This window comes from Oncorhynchus nerka, linkage group LG3 (genome assembly GCF_034236695.1).
Source record: "Oncorhynchus nerka isolate Pitt River linkage group LG3, Oner_Uvic_2.0, whole genome shotgun sequence".
In the NCBI taxonomy this organism is placed as follows: Eukaryota; Metazoa; Chordata; class Actinopteri; order Salmoniformes; family Salmonidae; genus Oncorhynchus; species Oncorhynchus nerka.
In genome coordinates this window covers 77118122-77143588 of record NC_088398.1, presented here as the reverse complement: position 1 = coordinate 77143588, position 25467 = coordinate 77118122, and the positions used below count along the sequence as shown (strand labels likewise).

General features: G+C 42.5%; 1 pseudogene; it reads left to right on the top strand.

Annotated features, from left to right (window-relative positions):
- LOC115113525 (FERM and PDZ domain-containing protein 4-like) overlaps positions 1-25467 on the top strand; it is a 45059-nt pseudogene that overhangs the window by 16106 nt on the left and 3486 nt on the right.

Here is a 25467-nt window from a genome sequence, read left to right as displayed (position 1 = left end):
GAGTGAGCTGAAGACATGAGTATAAATAGAAGAGAATGAGGGTGAAGTATCGGAGATGGTTGGTGTGATGAGGTTCTCGGAGCCCGAGGCTTGCACCGAGGGTCAGGATAAAGATGAGTCTGTGGCAATAGGAGTGAAGTTTTTGAAAAGCAGACCCTTGCCTTTTGGCTGATTCATTTGTGGTTTCAGGGTGGGTGAAAACCGAGTTTGGTGCTGTGGAATCAGTGAGGTTAACCAGAAGTGGTTTTGTGATATTTGTTTGTGTTAAACGAATGGGGGCAAGACTTGTGAATTGTTTTGCTTTCAAGAAAAGGGTGCCATTGAAAGGAGTGATTAATAGCGGTAAATGTAAAAGTTGACCAACTGAAGGGGAAGATTCCCGGTGTTTGTGATAATTGTCTTTTGGTGCGACACAGACAGGGTGGCATGAGTGGTGAAACAGAATAGTCATTGTCTGTTCTTTTGAGTTTTGATGTTGATTCTTTGCCCAACAAAGGGATGTTAGGATATATAAGTTACCCTGTATAAGCTTTAGTGCCGAATACATTATGTTGTTACAGGTGTCAAGCTTATGGGCATGTGGCAGCAGTGTGTAGGAGGGAGGTTCCTAGGTGTGAGAAGTGTGCAGAAGGGCATGAGACAAAGGAATGTGTAGCATTGGAGAAAGAAGCCGTATGTGTTAATTGTAGTGGTGCCCATGGGACAGGGGATCAGAAATGTCCCGTGCGAGAGAGGCAGGTTGAGGCTTCCAGGGTTAGTGTAGAGCAGAAGTTGTCATATGCTGAAGCAGTGAAGAAAGTGGAGGAAGATGGGTCTAGGGGGATTGATTCTGAGAGGAGTGGTGTGAATAGTAGATCTGTATCAGTACAGAGATATCAACCAACAAGTGATATGTGTTTCAGTAATATTGGATTTTGAGCATTTATAGCAATGGTTATCAACTGTACTGCAGGGATGGAATGTAAAGTCGCAGAAAATTAAGGTTGTGGTGGCAGCTGCAGAAAGTTATTTGGGTATGCGAGACTTGACGTCAGAAGACTTACAGGGTGTGTTAAGTGGTGGTGTCCCATCCTTTCAGGTAGTTGACCTGAGGTAGGACTAAATAGATTTAAATAGTGGAGTAGGGTGGTGTTCTCTTTTATTATTATTATTTATTTATTGTAGGTGTAGCCGATGTGAAATGGCTAGCTAGTTAGCGGTGGTGCGCGCTAGTGGCGTTTCAATCGGTGACTTGCTCTGAGACCTTGAAGTAGTGTTTCCCCTTGCCCTGCAAGGGCTGCGGCTTTTGTGGAGCGATGGGTAACGATGCTTCGAGGGCTCTGGTTCGCGCCCAGGTCGGGGTTCGTGGGTACGGAGGTAAAGTCTATACTGTTACATAGGCGTAGTGTTAGATGGTAGGGTAGTTGGTTATTTATTTATTTTTTCAGCCTAGTTGTACTCCAGTCTAGTAAGTGGCGGTAATGCAACATTTATTGGATGCCAACCGCCATTAAACCTCATCGAAGAAGAAGAAGTGCTGAAACTCACACTACAAATTCGAAGTCAATTTGTCTCAGTGGCACCTTGGTTAATTTGAATGTAATTTGAATACAATATGTTACAATCGTAACCTAAAGCAAGCGAAACAACCATATAACATGCCTCACAATGTGGTTGAAATGTCAGAAGACATCTGAGTGTCTGTTGCCATAGGCCTCCATGTAAATGTTGAGAAAGACCCTAGCTGCAACCTCCCTGCTCTCGCTCAGTGCCTTGAAAGATTAATTGTGGGTATTCAGTGGCGAGTGGAACATGTGTCAGAAATGACTGTGAATTACACACTGGCTCCTCAGCCAACCCATGAGCCTAATTACCCAGCACAGTGGGCACCATGGAGAGAGCTGCTACTGCTGCTGCTGCTACTCCCTTGGATGCTACAATCCTGCTCCTGGAGAGGGGAATTGGAGAAGGGAAAGCTGGAGGAAAATACAGAAAGATGCAAAGCTACAAAACAGCACACAAACTGTTTTCTTAACTGCTTACGTGGTATAAAAAATGTACCTGTCTATGTAAAGGCTGCTATCATTTGCGCACTGGACATGATCTACAAATGGTGGATCAGTGGTGGAAAAAGCACCCACATTTCACACTTGAGTAAAAGTGAAGATACTTGAATAAAAGTAAAGATACCTGAGTAAAAGTCCAAAATAATTTGGTTTAAAATATACTTAACTATCAAAAGTAAAACAAAAAAGTATAAATCATTTCATATTCCTTATATTAAGCAAACAAGATGGCACCATTTCGCCAGTGGCACACTCCAACATTCAGACATTATTTACAAACGAAGCCTGTGTGTTTCCTGAGTCCACCAGATCAGAGGCAATAGCGATGACCAGGGATGTTCTGTTGAAACGTGTGTGAATTGGACCATTTTCCTGTCCTGCTAAGTATTCAAAATGTAGCGAGTACTTTTGGGTGTCAAGGTAAATGTATTGAGTAAAAAGTACAATATTTTCTTAAAGAATGTTGTAAAAGTATTCAAAAATATAAATAGTGAAGTAAAAGACAGATACCCCCAAAAGTACTTATTTTACCTTTATTTAACTAGGCAAGTCAGTTAAGAACAAATTCTTATTTTCAATGACAGCCTAGGAACAGTGGGTTGACGTCAGAAGACTTACAGGGTGTGTTAAGTGGTGGTGTCCCATCCTTTCAGGTAGTTGACCTGAGGTAGGACTAAATAGATTTAAATAGTGGAGTAGGGTGGTGTTCTTTTTTATTATTATTATTTATTTATTGTAGGTGTAGCCGATGTGAAATGGCTAGCTAGTTAGCGGTGGTGCGCGCTAGTGCACCGAGGCCTGTTCGGGGGGAGAACGACAGATTTGTACCTTGTCAGGTTGGGGATTTGAACTTACAACCTTCTGGTTACTAGTCCAACAGTCTAACCACTAGGCTACCCTGCCACCCCTTAATAACTGTACTTTAAAGTATTTTTTGTTAAGTACTTTACACCACTGGTATTCAACACAGTTAGCATGGTAGTCCAATTGAATAGCAGTGCATTTACATAGAGAATATGTAAATGAATATCAACTAATTCAATTCAACGTTGACTAGTTGAAATGAGAGGGGGAAATCAGGGTTTGAGGTAGATTGAGTAACAGTCCGTGAGTGACAGGTTGGCCAACCACAGTGGTGCCACAGGTTAGACATGATCCCAATCTCTGTTTGAACCTCAGGACCTTTTACTGACCCCTCCCTGGCACTTCACTAACCATCCCCATAATGCACCACCTCACACAGGCCAATTGTCTCATTGTCTAATGGCCACAGTGTTTATTTCGGGTTTCCAGTGTGCCTGAATAATCACGTGCATGTAAGACGCTGCCATATACTGTTTTAATGCTGAATCTTGAAAGGCATCGAGTTCGTGTTCTGTGTCAGTATGTGTGTGGGTTTTGTTTGAGATGTTCGTATTAAGAGTGGCAGTGAGCGTTGGCTGCAGGAAGATACAATGGCAGCTTGATTGTCATCGCCCACGTGTTCTATTTGGAGGCATGGCAGTAGTTTGTCATTTCAGACTAAATGCTGCTTTTCAGCGTTGAACGTTTAAGGATCTTAATAGACTGGTTCATATCGAAGAGACATTTAATGCTGTACTCCTACTGTATTTTTTTTTTTTTGATTTATAGAATAATCTGGCCAAAGTTACAGCAGTATTTCATAGAATGGAATCTTGGTGCATGTAGATTTTTACATACATTGTTACATAGATTTTGAACCCATTTTTGGCCCATTTTCATTTTGGATATTTTGAATCACACATCTGTTTTAAATAGGAAATGTATGGTAAAAAACTAAACAGATTTGTGTCTTTCAGCTAGTGTGTCAGTCTTTTTGTCACATTATTAGGGTTGAAAAGCTCCCGGTAATTTACCAAAGTTACAGGAATCTTCAGTAAGTTTGGCCATTAACAGAAAATCTAGGGCAATCTATCGTACCTTTGGTCATTTATACACTCTTAGAAAAAGGGGTTCCAAAAGGGTTCTTTGGCTGACCCCATTGTAGAACCCTTTTTGGTTCCATATAGAGGACTCTGTGGAAAGGGTTCTTCAAAGAAGCCAAAAGGGTTCTACCTGGAACCAAAAAGGGTTCTTCAAAGGGTTCTCCTATGCGGACAGCTGAAGAACCCTTTTAGGTTCTAGATAGCATATTTTTTTCTAAGAGTATACTTGAATAGCTTTAAAAAAAAAATGTATTCATATATAGTATTAATGTATTCTATCTGTGTCCATATTGTCCATAAGTTTCTAGTAGATGGACCATGTGGTTTAATAATTAATGAATTATTAAAGCATCTCATCAACAATGGAATTATTTTCAATTACCTCTGCAACTTCTCCGACTATTGACTTTTTTCATAACTTCGACCAGTTTGATGCCAAAACATTGACAACAAATTAGTATTGACAGTAAAATATATACAAGTTTGTAAAAACATTTTAAAGGATACTTGAATGCTGAAAACCTCATTTTAAACACCAATTATATTCACTAAACTAATTATATTTAGGATAACGTTTTACAGCTTTGTCCTTCAATATTTATTTTTAAAATTATTGTAAATCTTGTTGAATTATTTCATATATTTTTCATGTGATAAGGCCACACATGAGATAATTACAGACCACTGTGATAATCTGACATCCTGAAAAGGGCCACTACACGTCTCATGTTAGATTACATAAAATCCTTGAAAGATACCAAAATTCTGGTAGTTTACTGGTAAACTTTGAAAGCTTCCGGTAATTTACTCCCCCGTCCCTTTTCAATCCTCGACTCTATAGTTGATTCATTGAAAAAAGCATCTGGACACTTCCACTCAGATGCACGTTTCTTTAATGTAGCTGAGCTTTTGGTCAGTGGATCTTCATCAGTGTGATACTATTCTTACCTGTTCTATGATTGTCCTTCCCCCTTTCTCCTCTCCCAGTCACCTGTCCCAAAGCAGCTCCTTGGAGGAGGTTCGTCTGGACGGGGACAAGTTTGTACCTCCGGCCCCCCGTAAGGTGGAGATGAAACGAGATCCAGTCCTGGGCTTTGGCTTTGTGGCAGGCAGTGAAAAACCAGTGGTGGTTCGGTCAGTCACACCAGGTAACACACCAGACCACCTGTAAACCAATCAGCATTAATGAACCACATCTAACCAATAATGTCACATATAGCCATTAGCAACAGGAAGTAAGATTTAGTACTATCCAATGGTGACCAGATGACAAAAGATGGCGACCAATGGGTGATGACATCCAATGAAAGTCCATGTTCATGTTATATTAATTGACCATTCACATTAAGGTACTTCATAAATTAGCCAAACTTAAGCCTAAAGGCCAGAGTACAATGAATTCAGAAAACAAAGATGAATTACTAGCTAGAAAAGTTGTAATTGATACCACTGGGGTTCGCTGTGTCTTGGTAGGAGGTCCCTCTGAGGGCAGACTGACCCCCGGAGATGAGATCATCATGATTAACGATGAGCTGGTCAGCTCCGCCCCCAGGGAGATGGTCATCGACCTCGTCAGGTACAGGATGTCAACGTCTCTAATAGCACACCCTGCTGAGTTTAGATAGGATTTATGTTTGTACTGTAGGCCAGTTCTTTCCTGGAACATTGTGATATCAAGCTGTGTGTGCTTTGCCTGTGAGTCATTTTCATCACTCGTGAGTCCTTAGCCGGGACAGTAGACAGTAAATGTCTAATATGAATGCATTAATGCCTGAAAAGAAACAAACTGAACATTCTACTTTTAGGATCATTCCCTCTGTATAGTTTCAATTGAAATAGCAATAATAATGTGTAGGTGAAAGTAGTGGTTAGAGCATTTAGCCCACTGCTGCACCATGCAGGTCCAAATGTATAGCATTATTTCCATGCGTCTTATTAGATTGATGTGTTTGGCACAGGTGAGTGAGTGAGTGAGTGAGTGAGTAGGTAAGTAGGTGAGTGAGTGAGTGAGTGAGTAGGTGAATGAGTTTTTTTTTTTTTACCTTTATTTAACCAGGCAAGTCAGTTAAGAACAAATTCTTATTTTCAATGACAGCCTAGGAACAGTGGGTTAACTGCCTGTTCAGGGGCAGAACGACAGATTTGTACCTTGTTAGCTCGGGGGTTTGAACTTGCAACCTTCCGGTTACTAGTCCAACGCTCTAACCACTGCCGCCCCAGTGAGTGAGTGAGTGAATGAGTGAGTGAGTGAGTGAGTGAGTGAGTGAGTGAGTGAGTAGGTGAGTGAGTGAGTGAGTGAGTGAGTGAGTGAGTGAGTGAGTGAGTGAGTGAGTGAGTGAGTGAGTGAGTGAGTGAGTGAGTGAGTGAGTGAGTGAGTGAGTGAGTGAGTGAGTGAGTGAGTGAGTGGCTGAACGGCCAGTCCTCTCATGACCTACATGTTGTGGACTGTGGAGTGTGTCTGTACAGCAGATTAGTGCAGTGAAAAATGAGACTAAGGAGTCCAGTCCATCACTGCTCCCCTGGCCTTGCAGTGTGTTGTGCTCTCTCTCAGCAGTAAACTACTGTACCAATACAGGATTAACGGCCAGGCATGAGGCATCGCTAGAACAGATTGCTGTAACACTTTATTTGGATACCATCTCTAGATGCTCTACAGACTATCTACAAACTATCAGTTACATATCAACAAACTATCTAGTAACCCTAAACACTTACCCTAACCCTAAACTAAACCCTTACCCTAACCCTAAACTTAACCCTAACCCTAACCCTAAACTTAACCATTACCCTAAACTTAACCCTTACCCTAAACTCAACCCCTACCCTAAACTTAACCCTTACCCTAACCCTAACCCTAAACTTAACCCTTACCCTAAACCTAAACTTAACCCTAAACTTAACCCTTACCCTAACCCTAAACTTAACCCTTACCCTAAACCTAAACTTAACCCTAACCCTAAACTTAACCCTTACCCTAACCCTAACCCTAAACTTAACCCTAACCCTATACTTAACCTTTACCCTAACCCTAAACTTAACCCTTACCCCTAACCCTAAATTTAACACTTACCCCTAACCTTAAACTTAACCCTAACCCTAAACTTAACCCTTACACTAATCGTTAACTTAACCCTTACCCTAACCCTAAACTTAACACTTACCCCTACTGTAACCTTAGCAAGCAGTTATCAACCCGATACACTACATGATCAAAAGTATGTGGACACCTGCTAGTATTACATCTCATTCCAAAATCATGGGCATTAGTATGGAGTTGGTCCCCCCACCTTTGCTGCTATAACAGCCTCCACTCTTCTGGGAAGGCTTTCCACTAGATGTTGGAACATTGCTGCGGGCACTTGCTTCCATTCAGCTACAAGAGCATTAGTGAGGTCGAGCACTGATGTTGGGCGATTAGGCCTGGCTCGCAGTCGATGTTCCAATTCATCCCAAACCATTTCTGAAACAGGAAAGGGATTTTATACACCTGTCAGCAACGGGTGTGGCTGAAATTGCCGAATCCACTCATTTGAAGGGGTGTCCAGATACTTTTGTATGTATAGTGTAGTTTGTTGATAGTATGACCATCTGTAGAGCATCTACTGATGGACTATCCAGACTATCCAAATAAAGTGTGACCCAGATTGCTCATCTTGTTATTAACCCATCTTTGTGGGCTTATTTCTAACAGTCATAATCTGCCCACTGTAGGCAAAACAATGCATGACTCAGAGTGGATTAATCGACATCCGCTGAATTTGACATATTTACCTTTTCAATCTATAATGATGTTTTTTGGTTTGTTTGTGTTGTGTTCCTAGGAGCTGCAAAGAATCCATTGTTTTGACAGTGGTTCTACCGTACACAGTAAGTCTTCCTCCCATCTTCAAAAGTTCCATTGAAAAGATTTAGAGCAACCTCATGGGGAAAAGATTTCAATAGACTGTTTGCCTGCGATGCTGATTGGTTTGTTGACTCTGTGAATCCGAGACAATCCGAGACATGAAACGCGGCCATATGTCTGTGCTTGCGTTGTAACAGACAGGATACTGCTGAGTGTTCCCCTGGTTAATTCACAGGGACTGCAGTCCAAACACTGAATACTGAACATGGTCCAAGTCCTCTCATGGTAGCTTCAAAACCAAGCATGAGACCCCAAGTTAGCCTGAACCTGCCATGTCAACAGTTGTTAGTACTATATGGTGACGGATACAATGCCACACTAACCACTAATGCAAACGGCAGTGATATGATTTATAGAATAGTTCAATGAGATGGATTTGTGCTGTCATCACCAAAAGAGACAATGATTTGAAAATAATTGTGTCTATTGTGCTGTGTGTTCAAACTAGCAGAAATGATAGGGTGTTGTAACCTGGCTTTCGGGAGAACATTTCAGAAGTAACCGTAGAGAAAACAATAGTTTATATATTACAAAAGTAGCAATTACATCCAGAAAGGCTGCACAGAACTTGTCAAACTTATTAAATTGAATATTTCACAAACAGCTCTGAAAATGATATAATCTGAGCATTACTGTACATTCTTCTAATTATGTTTCCCTGTACGAAGACTGTCTCTATAGCCTGATAAGTGTTATCATACTGGAAAGTACTTCAACTTGAGTAGGAGCTCATCATACAGGGGTTTGTGAAAGTATTCACAACCTTGGCATTTTTCCTATTGTGTTGACTCACAACCTGGAATTTAAATGGATTTTTGGGGGGTTTGTATCATTTGATTTACACAACATGCCTACAACTTTGAAGATTTTTATTTTGAAACAAAAAATAAATAAGATAAAAAACAGAACTTGAGCGTCAATACTTTGTAGAGCCACCTTTTGCAGTAATCACAGCTGCAAGTCTCTTGGGTTATGTCTCTATAAACCTGGTACATCTAGCCACTGGGATTTCGGCCCATTCTTCAAGGCAAAACTGCTCCAGCTACTTCAAGTTGGATGGGTTCCGCTGGTGTACAGCAATCTTTAAGTCATACCACAGATTCTCATTTGGATTGAGGTCTGGGCTTTGACTAGGCCATTCCAATACCTTTAAATGTTTCCCCTGATGCCACTCAAGTGTTGCTTTAGCAGTATGCTTAGGGTCATTGTCCTGCTGGAAGGTGAACCTCCGTCCCAGTCTCAAATCTCTGGAAGACTGAAACACTTTCCCTCAAGAATTTCCCTGTATTTAGCGCCATCCATCATTCCTTCAATTCTGACCAGTTTCCCAGTCCCTGCCGATGAAAAACATCCCCACAGCATGATGCTCCACCACCATGCTTCACTGTGAGAATGCTGTTATCAGAGTGATGGGAGTTTTGCGCCAGACATGGTGTTTTCCTTGATGGCCAAAAAGCTCAATTTTTGTTGACCAGAGCACGTTCATCTGACCAGAGTACATTCTTCCATATGTTTGGGGAGTCTCCCACATGCCATTAGGCAAACAACAAACATTTTTGCTTATTTTTGTCTGGCCACTAAAGTGGTCCTATGGACAGATACTCCAAACTCTGCCGTGGAGGTTTTCAGATCCTTCAGGGTTATCTTTGGTGTCTTTGCTGCCTCTCTGATTAATGCCCTCCGTGCCTGGTCTGTGAGTTTTGGTGGACAGCCCTCTCTTGGCAGGTTTATTGTGGTGCCATATTCTTTCAATTTTTTAATAATGGATTTAATGGTGCTTTGTGGGATGTTCAAAGTTTCTGATATTTTTTTATAACCCAACCTTGATCTGTACTTCTCCACAACTCTGCCCCTGACCTGTTTGGAGAGCTCCTTGGTCTTCATTGAACTGCTTGATTGGCGGTGTTGCAGAATCTGGGGCCTTTCAGAACAGGTGTATATATACTGAGATCAGGTGACAGATCATGTGACACTTAAATTGCAAACAGGTGGACTTTATTTGACTAATTATGTGACTTCTGAAGGTAATTGTTTGCACCAGATCTTATTTAGGGGCTTCACAGCAAAACGGGTGAAAACATACTGTATACACGCACCACTTTTCTGTTTTTTATTCTTTAGAATTTTTTTGAAACAAGTTCATCTTTTCATTTCACTTCACCAATTTGGACTATTTTCTGTATGTCCATTACATGAAATCCAAATAAAAATCTATTTAAATGACAGGTTGTAATGCAACAATATTGGAAAAACGCCAAGGGGGTGAATACTTTTGCAAGGCACTTTAAAAGCACCTTCAGTTCACTTGAGAGAGAGGGAGAGTGAGAGAGAAAGAGAGAGAGAGAGGGAGAAGGGGGAGAGAGACAGACTGAAGGTAGAGAGAGAGACAGACTGAAGGTAGAGAGAGAGACAGAGTGAAGGGAGAGAGAGAGACAGAGTGAAGGGAGAGAGAGATGGAGAGAGAGAAAGAGAGGGATAAGGGAGAGAGAAAGAGAGAGAGAGAGATAAGGGAGAGAGAAAGGGAAAGAGAGAGTGTTGTGTGTTCCAACTCTAGCAGGAATCATGCTGTGTTGTAACCTGGCTTTGGGAAGCACGTTTCACATTGTTCATATTACAAAAGTAACAATTACATTCAGAGAGGCTGCACAGAACTTGTAAAACGTATTAAATTGAATAATTTCAAAAACAGCTCTGAATATTATATAATTTGAGCATTCATTTCTTCTAATTATATTTCTGTGTATGAAGTCTCTGTAGCATGATAAGTGTTAATATACTGAAAACTACCTCAACATAAAAGCACCTTCCGTTCACATGAGAGAGAGAGAGAGAGAGGGGGAGAGGCAGAAAGAGAGAGAGAGTGAGAGAGCGAGAGAGAGAGAGACAGAGAGAAAGGCCGAGAGAGGGAGAGGCAGAAAGAGAGAGAGAGAGAGTGAGAGAGCGAGAGAGAGAGAGAGAGAGAGGCCGAGAGAGGGAGAGGCAGAAAGAGAGAGAGAGTGAGAGAGAAAAAGAGAGAGAGAAACGGCTGATTTGCTGTGACTTCTCCGAAGGGGAAGACCTGTTGCCAACTGTTTTTTTAAATTCTGTTTCTCCCACCGACCCCCACCCCTAGTCACCCAAATCTGCATTCATCAGTGCAGCCAAAAAGGCCAAGTTAAAGTCTAATCCAGTGAAAGTCCGCTTCGCAGAGGAGGTCATCATTAACGGTCAAGTCCCGGTAAGACCTACTGTACTGAAACCATCCATCCCTCTCTGTCTGATGTGATTGTATACCAGTGTTCTCCAAAAGCTAAAAGCATGCACCAGTGATAATGACTTTGAATCTTCTAATATTGCAAAATACGTTACACTGTTAAGATGGATTGGACGCAGTCATGATCTTCTTCACATTGCCATAGTAATCATCCCCATTTCACAGTGTAGCCCACTGATCAATATGGAAGCCATAGTAATCATCCCCATTTCACAGTGTAGCCCACTGATCAATATGGAAGACATAGTAATCATCCCCATTTCACAGTGTAGCCCACTGATCAATATGGAAGACATAGTAATCATCCCCATTTCACAGTGTAGCCCACTGATCAATATGGAAGACATAGTAATCATCCCCATTTCACAGTGTAGCCCACTGATCAATATGGAAGCCATAGTAATCATCCCCATTTCACAGTGTAGCCCACTGATCAATATGGAAGCTATAGTAATCATCCCCATTTCACAGTGTAGCCCACTGATCAATATGGAAGCTATAGTAATCATCCCCATTTCACAGTGTAGCCCACTGATCAATTTGGAAGCTATAGTAATCATCCCCATTTCACAGTGTAGCCCACTGATCAATATGGAAGCTATAGTAATCCTCCCCATTTCACAGTGTAGCCCACTGATCAATATGGAAGCAATAGTAATCATCCCCATTTCACAGTGTAGCCCACTGATCAATATGGAAGCTATAGTAATCATCCCCATTTCACAGTGTAGCCCACTGATCAATATGGAAGCTATAGTAATCATCCCCATTTCACAGTGTAGCCCACTGATCAATATGGAAGACATAGTAATCATCCCCATTTCACAGTGTAGCCCACTGATCAATATGGAAGCTATAGTAATCATCCCCATTTCACAGTGTAGCCCACTGATCAATATGGAAGACATAGTAATCATCCCCATTTCACAGTGTAGCCCACTGATCAATATGGAAGACATATTAATCATCCCCATTTCACAGTGTAGCCCACTGATCAATATGGAAGACATAGTAATCATCCCCATTTCACAGTGTAGCCCACTGATCAATATGGAATACATAGTAATCATCCCCATTTCACAGTGTAGCCCACTGATCAATATGGAAGACATAGTAATCATCCCCATTTCACAGTGTAGCCCACTGATCAATATGGAAGACATAGTAATCATCCCCATTTCACAGTGTAGCCCACTGATCAATATGGAAGACATAGTAATCATCCCCATTTCACAGTGTAGCCCACTGATCAATATGGAAGAAATAGTAATCATCCCCATTTCACAGTGTAGCCCACTGATCAATATGGAAGACATAGTAATCATCCCCATTTCACAGTGTAGCCCACTGATCAATATGGAAGACATAGTAATCATCCCCATTTCACAGTGTAGCCCACTGATAATTATGGAAGACATAGTAATCATCCCCATTTTACAGTGTAGCCCACTGATCAATATGGAAGCCATAGTAATCATCCCCATTTCACAGTGTAGCCCACTGATCAATATGGAAGACATAGTAATCATCCCCATTTCACAGTGTAGCCCACTGATCAATATGGAAGACATAGTAATCATCCCCATTTCACAGTGTAGCCCACTGATCAATATGGAAGCTATAGTAATCATCCCCATTTCACAGTGTAGCCCACTGATCAATATGGAAGACATAGTAATCATCCCCATTTCACAGTGTAGCCCACTGATCAATATGGAAGCTATAGTAATCATCCCCATTTCACAGTGTAGCCCACTGATCAATATGGAAGACATAGTAATCATCCCCATTTTACAGTGTAGCCCACTGATCAATATGGAAGCCATAGTAATCATCCCCATTTCACAGTGTAGCCCACTGATCAATATGGAAGACATAGTAATCATCCCCATTTCACAGTGTAGCCCACTGATCAATATGGAAGACATAGTAATCATCCCCATTTCACAGTGTAGCCCACTGATCAATATGGAAGCTATAGTAATCATCCCCATTTCACAGTGTAGCCCACTGATCAATATGGAAGACATAGTAATCATCCCCATTTCACAGTGTAGCCCACTGATCAATATGGAAGCTATAGTAATCATCCCCATTTCACAGTGTAGCCCACTGATCAATATGGAAGACATAGTAATCATCCCCATTTCACAGTGTAGCCCACTGATCAATATGGAAGCTATAGTAATCATCCCCATTTCACAGTGTAGCCCACTGATCAATATGGAAGACATAGTAATCATCCCCATTTCACAGTGTAGCCCACTGATCAATATGGAAGCAATAGTAATCATCCCCATTTCACAGTGTAGCCCACTGATCAATATGGAAGCTATAGTAATCATCCCCATTTCACAGTGTAGCCCACTGATCAATATGGAAGACATAGTAATCATCCCCATTTCACAGTGTAGCCCACTGATCAATATGGAAGACATAGTAATCATCCCCATTTCACAGTGTAGCCCACTGATCAATATGGAAGCTATAGTAATCATCCCCATTTCACAGTGTAGCCCACTGATCAATATGGAAGCTATAGTAATCATCCCCATTTCACAGTGTAGCCCACTGATCAATATGGAAGCTATAGTAATCATCCCCATTTTACAGTGTAGCCCACTGATCAATATGGAAGACATAGTAATCATCCCCATGTTCTTCTCATTTCCAGGAATCTGTGAAGGACAACTCTCTACTCTTCATGACAAATGTTCTGAAGGTGTACCTGGAGAACGGACAGACCAAATCCTTTAAGTTTGACAGGAACACATCCATTAAGGTATAGTACGCTGTGGCATTCACTAGCGCTAAGAGGTTAAGGTATAGTACGCTGTGGCATTCACTAGCGCTAAGAGGTTAAGGTATAGTACGCTGTGGCATTCACTAGCGCTAAGAGGTTAAGGTATAGTACGTTGTGGCATTCACTAAGACATTGTAATGGGGACAGTGTTTCATAAAAAATAAAAAAATAAAAATAATTATATTTTACCTTACATCATTCATAGGCCACTTCTAGAAGAGTTAATTCCTTTGAACACAGCAGCATATCATATTATCTTTACTTCATTTGGATTCATCAGGTGTCCAAATGTGTATTACACAAAGCTCTCCCACGAAGACACGTCAGCTGGAACTTAATTTTACTGTGAAGCATGGAGAAGTAGGCCAGGGCTTTTGTTCCTCATAAACAAAACATCTCCAAAGTGTACGGTTTTAATCTGTGTGATATTATGTAACGCCGGCTGACACAATGTCAAGTTATGCGCTGTACAATTATTATTATGGGATGTGAAAAAATCCTCCATTTTGATTTGGGTTTTTACTGAGACTCAAACCCCATTTATTTTCCATTATCTTACTAGGATATGCAGTATTTTTTTTGCTTTTTAGAATACATACATATTTAGCTAGGGTATATATAATGCAAATGTGTGCTTTTACATAGCTTTCCCCTCTCGTCACACCTCACTCTGTCACTTGGTGGTCCCTGCACGTGCCTGACACATACAGTAACATATGAATAATGAATGTGTCTTCTGTCTGTGTGAAAGGATGTCATCTTGACCCTGCAAGAGAAGCTCTTCATTAAGAGTATTGAACACTTCTCACTGATGCTGGAGCACAGACACGAGGGCTCGGCCAGCAGACTCATGCTCCTCCACGAGCAGGAGATGTTAACTCAGGTGAGACGTCATGGGGGGAGTAATGACAGTGGGGTGGCTTCATGCTCGGGTAGACGACAGATTGACAATATTATGCCCGAATACAGTGTAATTAAATATGACCTGCCTTTTTTTTCTCATAGTCAGTGTGAAATGGATGTTGGTGGGCATGTGATTGAATGATTGTAGGGTAACAGTGAACATTATGCAGACACCCCAACAGACTGTAGATTCAAATAAGTATAATGTGGCTGAGAAATAGGTTTTCATTTTTTTGCTCATTGCAAATATGTGATTCTGTCACAAAAAAAGACAGGTCAGTATTATATATTCAATATAAAAATGAAAAACTGTAATAAAACAATGATTATCATTCTGGTCTTTTAAATACATTTGTTATAACAAATGTGAGTTATACATTTTGTTTTGTTTCTGTAAGCATACGAATGAGGATATAGATTTTAAGCCTATTTTATAGGCTTGTGATTAGTTTTTTAAATAAATGTCAGCATTTAAATCGCAGTATCTTTAATCCATTATTCATTATTCATGACATCGCAACACACTTCCTTGTCCTGGTCTGGTGCCTTAGGCAACACAGAGACCAGGGGCGCACAAGATGAAATGCTTCTTCCGCATCAGCTTTGTACCGAAGGACCCCATTGACCTCCTGAGGAGGGATGCAGTGGCGTTTGAATACCTCTATGTTCAGGTGAGTCACAGCACATGGACGACAACACTGGCTGATTGAAAAGTATCAGGTTTGTTGTGTTATCAAAATGTATATTTTTCTATGATATTCATTGATATGTATTTGGTAAGATTCCTTGTAGAAAGTTTAGCTCAGAAAAAAATGTAAAGGATCTGCTGTTGACTTGGAGCTTCACCACAACCAGAGTTACTAGGGGAGCCAAATGTACCTTCATACCATAGTTACTGTGTACTCGTACTGTCTGGTTCAAGGTGCAGTGTAACATCTCTCCTCTCCTCTCCTCTCCTCTCCTCTCCTCTCCTCTTCTCTTCTCTTCTCTTCTCTTCTCTTCTCTTCTCTTCTCTTCTCTTCTCTTCTCTTCTCTTCTCTTCTTCTCTTCTCCTCTCTCTCTCTCTCCTCTCCTCTCCTCTCCTCTCCTCTCCTCTCCTCTCTTCTCTTCTCTTCTCTTCTCTTCTCTTCTCTTCTCCTCTCTTCTCTTCTCTTCTCTTCTCTTCTCTCCTTTCCTCTCTTCTCTTCTCTTCTCTTCTCTTCTCTTCTCCTCTCCTCTCCTCTCCTCTCCTCTCTTCTCTTCTCCTCTCCTCTTCTCTCCCCTTTGCTTTTCTCTCTTCTCCTCTTCTCCTCTCCTCTCCTCTCTTCTCCTCTTCTCCTCTCCGCCTCTTCTCCCCTTCAAGAGCTGTAATGACGTGGTGCTGGAGAGATTTGGGTCAGAGCTGAAATACGACACAGCCCTGCGTCTGGCTGCCTTGCAGATGTACATCCTCACCATTAACACCAAACAATCGCAGAAAGTCTCCCTCAAGTACATTGAGTGAGTAGCTTGGGTTTCACACTGCTTCCCACAACCAGGTCAACACAGAACAGATCCGATGTCTAAGTTCAAACATGGCACTGCATTTCCTTGCATGTTCAATCCAGCAACACATTGTTATGAGAGCTTTTGACACCCTCACAACATTAGACTCTCAACACTTACTCAGTGACTTGAGATTAATCTGGAAATAAAAAATAATTATCTGGCTTGGGTGTCTTCATGAAGGAATTACATCCATGTCAGATACAGTAACGATTTCCCCATTGATTGGTGCGTCAAAAATACCACAGCTATTTAATATGGATATTGATTATAATCGACTAGCTGTTGGCTAATCAATGCATCCCCTCTTTATAAAGTGATTGATTTTGGCTGGACGAATGCATTCTGCTGTTGTACATTAAACCTGCGTTACCATGGTTTCTTGCTCTACAGGAAGGAGTGGGGTTTGGCACTGTTCCTCCCTCCTGCAGTACTATCTAGTATGAAAGAGAAGAACATCAAGAAAGCCCTAACACACATTCTCAAAACCAACCAGAATCTGGTACCTCCTGGGAAAAAGGTAGGGTACCTTTTTATCTCTCTCCTGTTTTCTCTCTCTCTCTCTCTCTCTCTCTCTCTCTCTCTCTCTCTCTCTCTCTCTCTCTCTCTCTCTATGCCTCTCTCTCTCTCTCTCTATGTCTCTCTCTCTATGTCTCTCTCTATGTCTCTCTCTCTGTCTCTCTCTCTCTCTCTCTCTCTCTCTCGCTCTATCTATCTCTCTCTCTCTATCTCTCTCTCTCTCTCTCTCTGTCTCTCTCTCTCTCTCTCTCTCTCTGTCTCTCTCTCTATGCCTCTCTCTCTCTCTCTCTCTCTCTCTATGCCTCTCTCTCTCTCTCTCTCTCTCTCTATGCTCTCTCTCTCTCTCTCTCTCTCTCTCTATGCCTCTCTCTCTCTCTCTCTCTCTCTCTCTATGCCTCTCTCTCTCTCTCTCTCTCTATGCCTCTCTCGCTCTCTATGTATCTTCTCCCTCTCTTCTGTCTCCTCTTCTCCCCCTCTTCTCCAGCTGACTCTTAATGCAGCATATTGGAAAAGAGCACCACCTAGTGGAATACTCAACCTGATTTCTCATGCTCTCATACATTTCCCACTGTTAGATAATGTAATGCGTCACTGTGACCATTCACAGCGCCACCTTCTTTGTAAAATAAATCCTCTGTGCACATTCATACAACGACAGTAGCCTACATTGCTCATGTTCTCTTTCAGCTGTCAGCATTGCAGGCCAAGGTCCACTATCTGAAGTATCTCAGTGACCTGAGACTGTATGGAGGGCGGGTGTTTAAATCTATACTGCTGGTAAATAACTACCTCTTATTTTCTGAACTTTTGAGTAACGACACATCAAATATCAAATATCAGAATATCATATCATAATAAGTTATAAGTTATTAATGGAGTCTGTGTATCCAGAGACAGGCTACCATCTGCATTTCAGGCAAATGCCAGATGGGCTGGTCCATTATTAGCTGTATGGGCCTGTATGGGAGCCTCAAGGGAAAAAAATGGTCCGGTGTGTTAGAAATGCTAGGGCCGATATGTGGTCCCAGTCCGCCCCCGTGTGTATTGTCTTTCAATGGTTTCCGTTCTGCTTTATGCCCACAGCAAGGTGAGAAGCACACAGAGGTGACTCTACTAGTGGGTCCCAGGTATGGCATCAGTCATGTGATCAACACCAAGACTAACCTGGTGGCGCTGCTGGCTGACTTCAGCCACGTCAACCGCATCGAGATGTACACAGAGGACGAGAAGAACGTCAGGGTAGAGCTACATGTTCTGGATGTGAAGGTGAAATCTTCTGAGTGTGGTATTTTTCTTCCATTAATCTTGTCACAATTAACTTTTTATTAGTTGAATATTGTCACCAATATAAAACTTTTTCTGAAATATTCTATAAAAATACGTTACATTTTGTTAAGACACTCCAGGAAGGGAGTGTGGATATATAGTTTTTAAATCTTTCTATCTATAGGCCGTCATTGTATGCCGTCATTGTAACTAAGAATTTGTTCTTAACTGACTTGCCTAGTTAAATAAAGGTTAAATATATATATATATATATTTTTATCTATAAAAATACAAAAACATGTAGGTAAACTGTATTTTTGGTGCATATTTCCAAATAAAAATGTGATATAATAAAAATGTTACAACATATCAACAATTTCCTTGATACAAGTCTGGAGAATTTACAGTGCATTGGAAAGTTTTCAGACCTCTAGACTTTTTCCACATTTTGATACGTTACAGCCTTATTCTAAAATGTATCAAATACTCCCTCCCCCTCATCAATCTACACAGAATACCCCATAATGACAAAGCAAAAACAGGTTTTTAGAAACTTTTGCAAATGTATAAAATAAATAAAAACTGAAATACCTTATTTACATACTGTAAGTATTCAGACTCTTTCTCACATCTGCTCCTGCCACACCCCCTAGTGGACATCCAGTGTCTCCTTGACCTGCAGCCATTCTCCTAGTTCTCTCTCTCTCTCTCTCTCTCTCTATGTCTCTCTCTCTCTCTCTCTCTATCTCTCTCTCTCTCTCTCTCTCTCTCTCTCTCTCCCTCTCTGTGATTGTGTGGTTGAAGACAGGTGTGCTGGAGTCAGAGCAGTTCCCCACCAGCTGCAACCCGTTCCACAATCTAGACCTCTACAAATGCTCAGTCCTGCCACTTCCACTCTGTCAGATCGTAATCTTCATTCATCTCGCTGCTCTGACTCTGGTTCCTGTCTCCTGTTCCACATCTCACCGCCCTGCTACCCTGTTCTGGATTCAGCTCACCATAACTCCCTTGGATTCCCCTCTGGACTTGTTTACCCTGTTCCAACCCAGCCCAGCTCACTCAAACCTCAGCCTCCACATCTGGTTTCCTACAACTCACCCGAACTTCCCTGGATCCACACTTCATCTCTCCCTGTTACAATAAATATCTGGGTTCTTTCATCCCTGTTTTCCTGTCTTGAGTCTGCGCTTGGGTTCCTCTGTGCTGCTCCGCCTAACACCCTTTGCTATGAGACTTGAAATTGAGCTCAGGTGCACCCTGTTTCCATTGATCATCCTTTGTTTCTACAACTTGATTGGAGTCCACCTGTGGTAAATTCAATTGATTGGAAATTATTCGGAAAGGCACACACCTGTCTATACAAGGTCCCGCAGTTGACAGTACATCCAAGCCATGAGGTTGAAGGAATTGTTTGTAGAGCTCTGAGACAGGATTGTGTCGAGGCACAGATTTGGGGAAGGGTACCAAAATATTTCTGCAGCATTGAAGGTCCCCAAGACTATTCCTAGAGCTGATTGTCTGGCCAAACTGATCAATCGGGGTAGAAGGGCCTTGGTCAGGGAGGTGACCAAGAACATGATGGTCACTCTGACAGAGCTCCAGAGTTCCTCTGTGGAGATGGGATAACCTTCCAGAAGGACAACCATATGCAGCACTCCATCAATCAGGCTTTTATGGTAGAGTGGTCAGACGAAAGCCACTCCTCATTAAAAGACACATGACAGCTGCTTGGAGTTTGCCAAAAGGCACATAAAGGACTCTCAGACCATGAGAAACAAGATTATCTGGTGTGATGAAACCAAGATTGAACTCTTTGGCCTGAATACCAGTGTCACATCTGGAGGAAACCTGGCACCATCCCTACGGTGAAGCATGGTGGTGGCAGCATCATGCTGTGGGGATGTTTTTCAGTGGCAGGGAGTCTAGTCAGGATCAAGGGAAAGATGAACAGAGCATAGTACAGAGAGATCCTTGTTGAAAACCTGCTCCATAGCCCTCGGGATCTCAGATTGGGGTGAAGGTTCACCTTCCAATAGGACAACGACCCTAAGCACACAGCCAAAATGCAGGACTGGCTTCGGGACAGGTCTCTGAATGTCCTTGAGTGGCCCAGACAGAGCCCGGACTTGAACCCAATCAAACATCTCTGGAGAGACCTGAACATAGCTATGCACCAGCGCTCCCCATCCAAGCTGACAGAGCTTGAGAGGATCTACAAAGAAGAATGGGAAAAACTCCCCAAATACTGGTGTGCCAAGCTTGTAGCATCATACCCAAGAAGAGTTGAGGCTGTAATCACTGCCAAAGGTGCTTCAACAAAGTACTAAGTAAAGGGTCTGAATACTTATGTAAATGTCAGTTGTTGTTTTTTTATTAACCAAAATTTCTACAAACCTGTTTTTGCTTCTTCATTGTGGGGTATTGTGATGTCATTGTGATGTCATTGTGGGGTATTGTGATGTCATTGTGGGGTATTGTGATGTCATTGTGCGATATTGTGATGTCATTGTGGGGTATTGTGATGTCATTGCGGGGTATTGTGAGGTCATTGTGAGGTATTGTGATGTCATTATGGGGTATTGTGTGTAGATTAATGAAGAAATTAAAAACAATTTAATTAATTTTAGAATAAGGCTGTAACGTAACGAAATGTATCTAAGGATAGCCACACAACATGGTGTGAATAAAGATGCTTCTGAAGCTGAGCAAAATGAGTTGGCATGTGGGAAGAGTCTGACTTTCAGAAAATTACAGTTAAAGAGGAGTATAAGGAATTTAGACTACCAAACGCCAAATGTCTATTTAGGCCCAATCACCATCTGTTCAAGGTAAGTTACTACATATAGTCCAGTTTGTGACATTCTCTATGAACTGTGCTTAAAACCCCTTTTTAGGGGACCTGCCCGGTTCTGGTACCGATTCCGTCCGACATGCACGCTTAGAAATCGATCTGTGGATACCGCAGATCAAAAGGACACAGTAGTATTTTTCTGAGCCTGTGTGACATACTATAGGATGTGAAATCTGAAAGCACTTGAAGCTGGCGCCACAGACAAAGCAAATACCTGCAATGTTTACATCAGAGATCGGTTAATAGCCATTAATCTAAATAATTCATAGATTTTAAACTAAAAACACTTTGTTTTTCATAGACGGACTTGAAATGAAAGGCGAGTTCCCAACGAGTTCAGAAAGCCAAGCTAGAGCTGTGTGTGACATTCACAGGGATGGGGGCCAATGTTTTGATCAAGAGAGACCTTTAGAAAATATGCACGTTTTCTCTAACACTAAACATACAAATATGTAATTTACAGTTATAAGGAAGGTGAAATCTTACAGTTAGTCATTTTATCATTTGATTATGCTATATTTAGAAAGCATATAAGTAATTTCTAGCCTTATACATACAGTTTTGTTGAATAGGAAATATGTGTACTTGCGCTTTTGTCTTAAAAAGTGACTACATCTCAGGAATGCATTTTAACCAGAAAGGTGAGATTTGAACCTTTTTTTGAGTATGTAGCATTACTAGTTATTGTTTATGGCCCTCTCAATAATTACTTTTGGTGATTACGTAGTTTACATTTTTGAAATGAAGTGTCATTACTTGTAGTGAGCTTTGAAATTATGGATTTATGTCCATTTTAACGTGGTTAAAATTCATTACATTTTTATGACGGAAGTATGATAAACAAAATAAAATAGACATCTACATCAAGTTTTAGAAATGTTATGTTTACTTTTTAAAGTACTAAAATACCCTAAAATTTCAGAAATGCTCATTTGATGCAACAACTAAAAAAAACAGCCTCTGGTACTTTGCCTTAATAAGCCAAAATATCATATTCTGTAATAATATCGAGCAAGGAAATTAATGCTCAATGAGAAACATTAGAATAACACTAAGTCTTGTCTTAATTCAGCTCTTGACATTACTCTATCTTAGTCTATTTCCAGTTAGTGTGTGTTCATTGTTGTCCTCTTATCTTCCAGCCCATCACTCTGCTAATGGAGTCCACTGATGCAATGAATCTGGCCTGTCTGACTGCTGGATACTACAGACTACTGGTGAACTCTCGGCGTTCCATCTTCAACGTGGTCAAACCAGGGAATGTAGACAACACCGGTGAGTCTCTAGACTCTATACAGTTCTAAGTCCATACAATATAACTGCTATTGCAGAAATCTGATTATCAACCCCTGGTTTGGTTCCCATCCTCAGGTCATGACTCCAGAGTAAAGCAGGTCTACCAGGCCATAGAGTGGACATACAGCGCTTCCTTTAGGGGATGTGAGGAGCACCAGCACCACAACAACCAGCGCTGCACCAGAGAGCCCTCCACCAATAGAGACACAGACTACATGGACCCTGGCTATATCACTGAGATCCAGCAGCCGCCCCAGTACTGCATGCAAATGGCAGAGAGGGTGGATGCCAGAGGGGGAACCAGTGGTCCAACACATCCCCAACCCTACCTCTGTGTCCCCAGGCCCAAACCCCAGGACTCCCCCCGCAGTGCCAAGGTCTCCTTCACCTTCGGGGATCCTCTGTTAGACAGTGTGGACCCCCAGAACCTGGGCTACCAGAGGCTGATGGAGGAAGGCCCAGAGGTTCTACACGACCCCATGTATGAGCGACTAGATGAGGATTACAACAGCAGGGATCTCATGGGGATGGCCGGGGAGGGATATCCGTACGCTGACAAAATCTTCGGCAACACCGAGTGCAGTGAGGAGCCGCTGCTGCACGACATCTGCTATGCGGATACCACAGACGCGGACGAGGACGAGGAGGACATCAGCTGCGAGGAGGACATGGGACTGATGGGGGATCTGGACAAGGCTAGGTTCCTCACGCTCTCTGGGTCCAGCGATGACATCATCGACCTGACCTCCCTGCCCCCGCCATGGGAGGGTAAGGACGAGAAAGACAACGAAGATGTGTTGCTTCACTCCCTCAACCTGGCCATCGCAGCCCCGCCCCCAGGCTTCAGGGACCGCTCTGATGAGGACGAGCAGTACGGGGGGGGCCGGGTGCCTGTCAAGAAGAGCCAGGGGACACGTGATAATATCCTAGACTCAGTCACCACACAGGTGGAGGAGGGCCTTGACGGGGCCCTGGACGAAGCTGTGGTGTCCACATTACAGGCCCTGGAAGCCCTGGCAGCTTCTGAGGAGCAGAGCCCAAAACCACAGTCAGAAAAGAGCACAGGTTCTTCTTCTTACACTACTGTAACGTTTATTCATTAACACCACGAAAATTAACCAGACATGAACGTTTTTCATTTGTTGTTGTTGATTTTTCAATAAAAAAAACCCATTTTGTTCTGTGTTTCCATTTTGTGTGTGCAATGTGTCATTCATTTTGAACGTAAAACATTTGCTGTGACACTCATTTTGTCTCCAGAGCTTTTTTTGTGTATCATTTTGTTTGTTTTTATCATTTATGAAACGGTGCACAAATGCATTTCAACTCATAGCTTTCATTCTTTTTGTACCAATGAAATGTGTACCATTTTATAATATCTCTCAGGTGCCTCAGGTGAAGTTGTTAATAAAATGTCTGTCTCTCTGTGGCACACAGGTATAGAAATATCAAGGGCATTTAGCCCCGAGTCCTCGTCAGACTCTGGCAACGAGACTAACTCCTCTGAGATGACAGAGAGCTCAGAACTGGTCGCTGCCCAGAAACTGTCTGAAACCCACCTGAGACTGTTTGTGGCCACCACTGAGGGCTACCAGACTCTGACTGAGGAGAAAATAGAGTTGCCTGTAGCACAGTATGAGGACGGGAAGGCCCTGGCCATACAGCACGACCCTCAGGAGACCCAGGGGGAGGAGGAGGAGGAGAAGAAGAAAGAGGAAGGGGCCAAGTCCTCGGGTGTGTCATCCACCCAGATCCTATACTCAGAAAGGGGAGAGATGGAGCCAGAGACCATGGAGACCAAGTCCCCCACCGACTACTTTAGCAAACTGCACATGGGCTCTTTGATGAGCAAGCAGCCAGGAAAGCACAGTGACCCTGAGGGCAGGATTCAGGGAGATACCAGTGACTCAAGAGAAAAGCAAAACAGCAAAGTCCACTCAAATAGAGGGGAGCCACCCAAATATAATGCTATTGTAAGGGAATCTCCGTACATGAACCAATTCGAGTTGGGGCGAACGCCATATCCGTATCGAGAGAAGCCCCCAAGATATCACCGGCCGCCTGAAAACAAAGTGGCCAACAATCTTTCCCCAGACTGTGTGAATGACTCACAAGCCTCCCTCTCTTGCAGGGTAACAATTAAGGGAGACAAGCAGGACTGGGATGAAAGGAGCCAGTGGTTAGACGCTGATTCACACTCCCATGCCAAAGACCCCCACAGTACCCAGGAAGCCAATTTACCCAGCAGCGACCGGCAGCAGCAGCAGTCGAGGATCCCCTCAGCTGAGCAGGATGTCACACGGCTATATGAGTACCACCTTAGTAAGCACATGCCATCGTTACAGAGCAGCGAGGGTGTCCACTCCCTCCAGAGCTCACAGTGTTCCTCCATAGACGCTGGCTGCAGTACAGGAAGCAGCAGATGTGTGACGCCCAGGGACTCCCCCCTCTGCGCTGGAGAAAACATGCATCTACTTTCGGAGTGTTCCCTCAAGGGAATGGGCCATATGAATTGGGAGGAGAAGGCGTATGGCACCCAAGGCCAGGCCACACAGCAAGGCAAGGCTAGACATCAGACGATGGACCCCACCCTGCTGAGGAAGATCCACGCAGCCACCAGTGCCGAGCCTGGGTTCGGTACCGTACGAGGAGATGACTGCCACCGGATGCCCAAGATCAAAGAAACCACAGGTACAACTAAATAAGTGTTTTCCTATGAAGTCTGTGTGCTTACAGGTCTTATCCCAGTATTATTCCAACCTCATAGTGTGGAAATATGTATAAAACACAGGAAAATATACTTTTTAAGTGGCTTTGGGAGACACAATTCCAGGAGGGAAGTGTGGCTGTTGATAAATGATTCTCTAGCGGGGATTAGGATACGCGTCAGAGTGACAAGGTAGGATTATCCCTTCAGACAGAAAGACAGTAGAATGTCAGTAGTATTTATACAATAATACAGTGCATGCATGTGTAGCACAGGAGGCTGCTGAGGGGAGGAGGGCTCATAATAATGGCCGGAAAGGGAGCGAATGGAATGGCATCAAAACACCATTGGAAACCAATGTGTTTGATATATTTGATACCATTCCACTGATTCCGTTCCAGTCATTAACATGAGCCTGTCCTCCCCAATTAAGGTGCCACCAACCTCCTG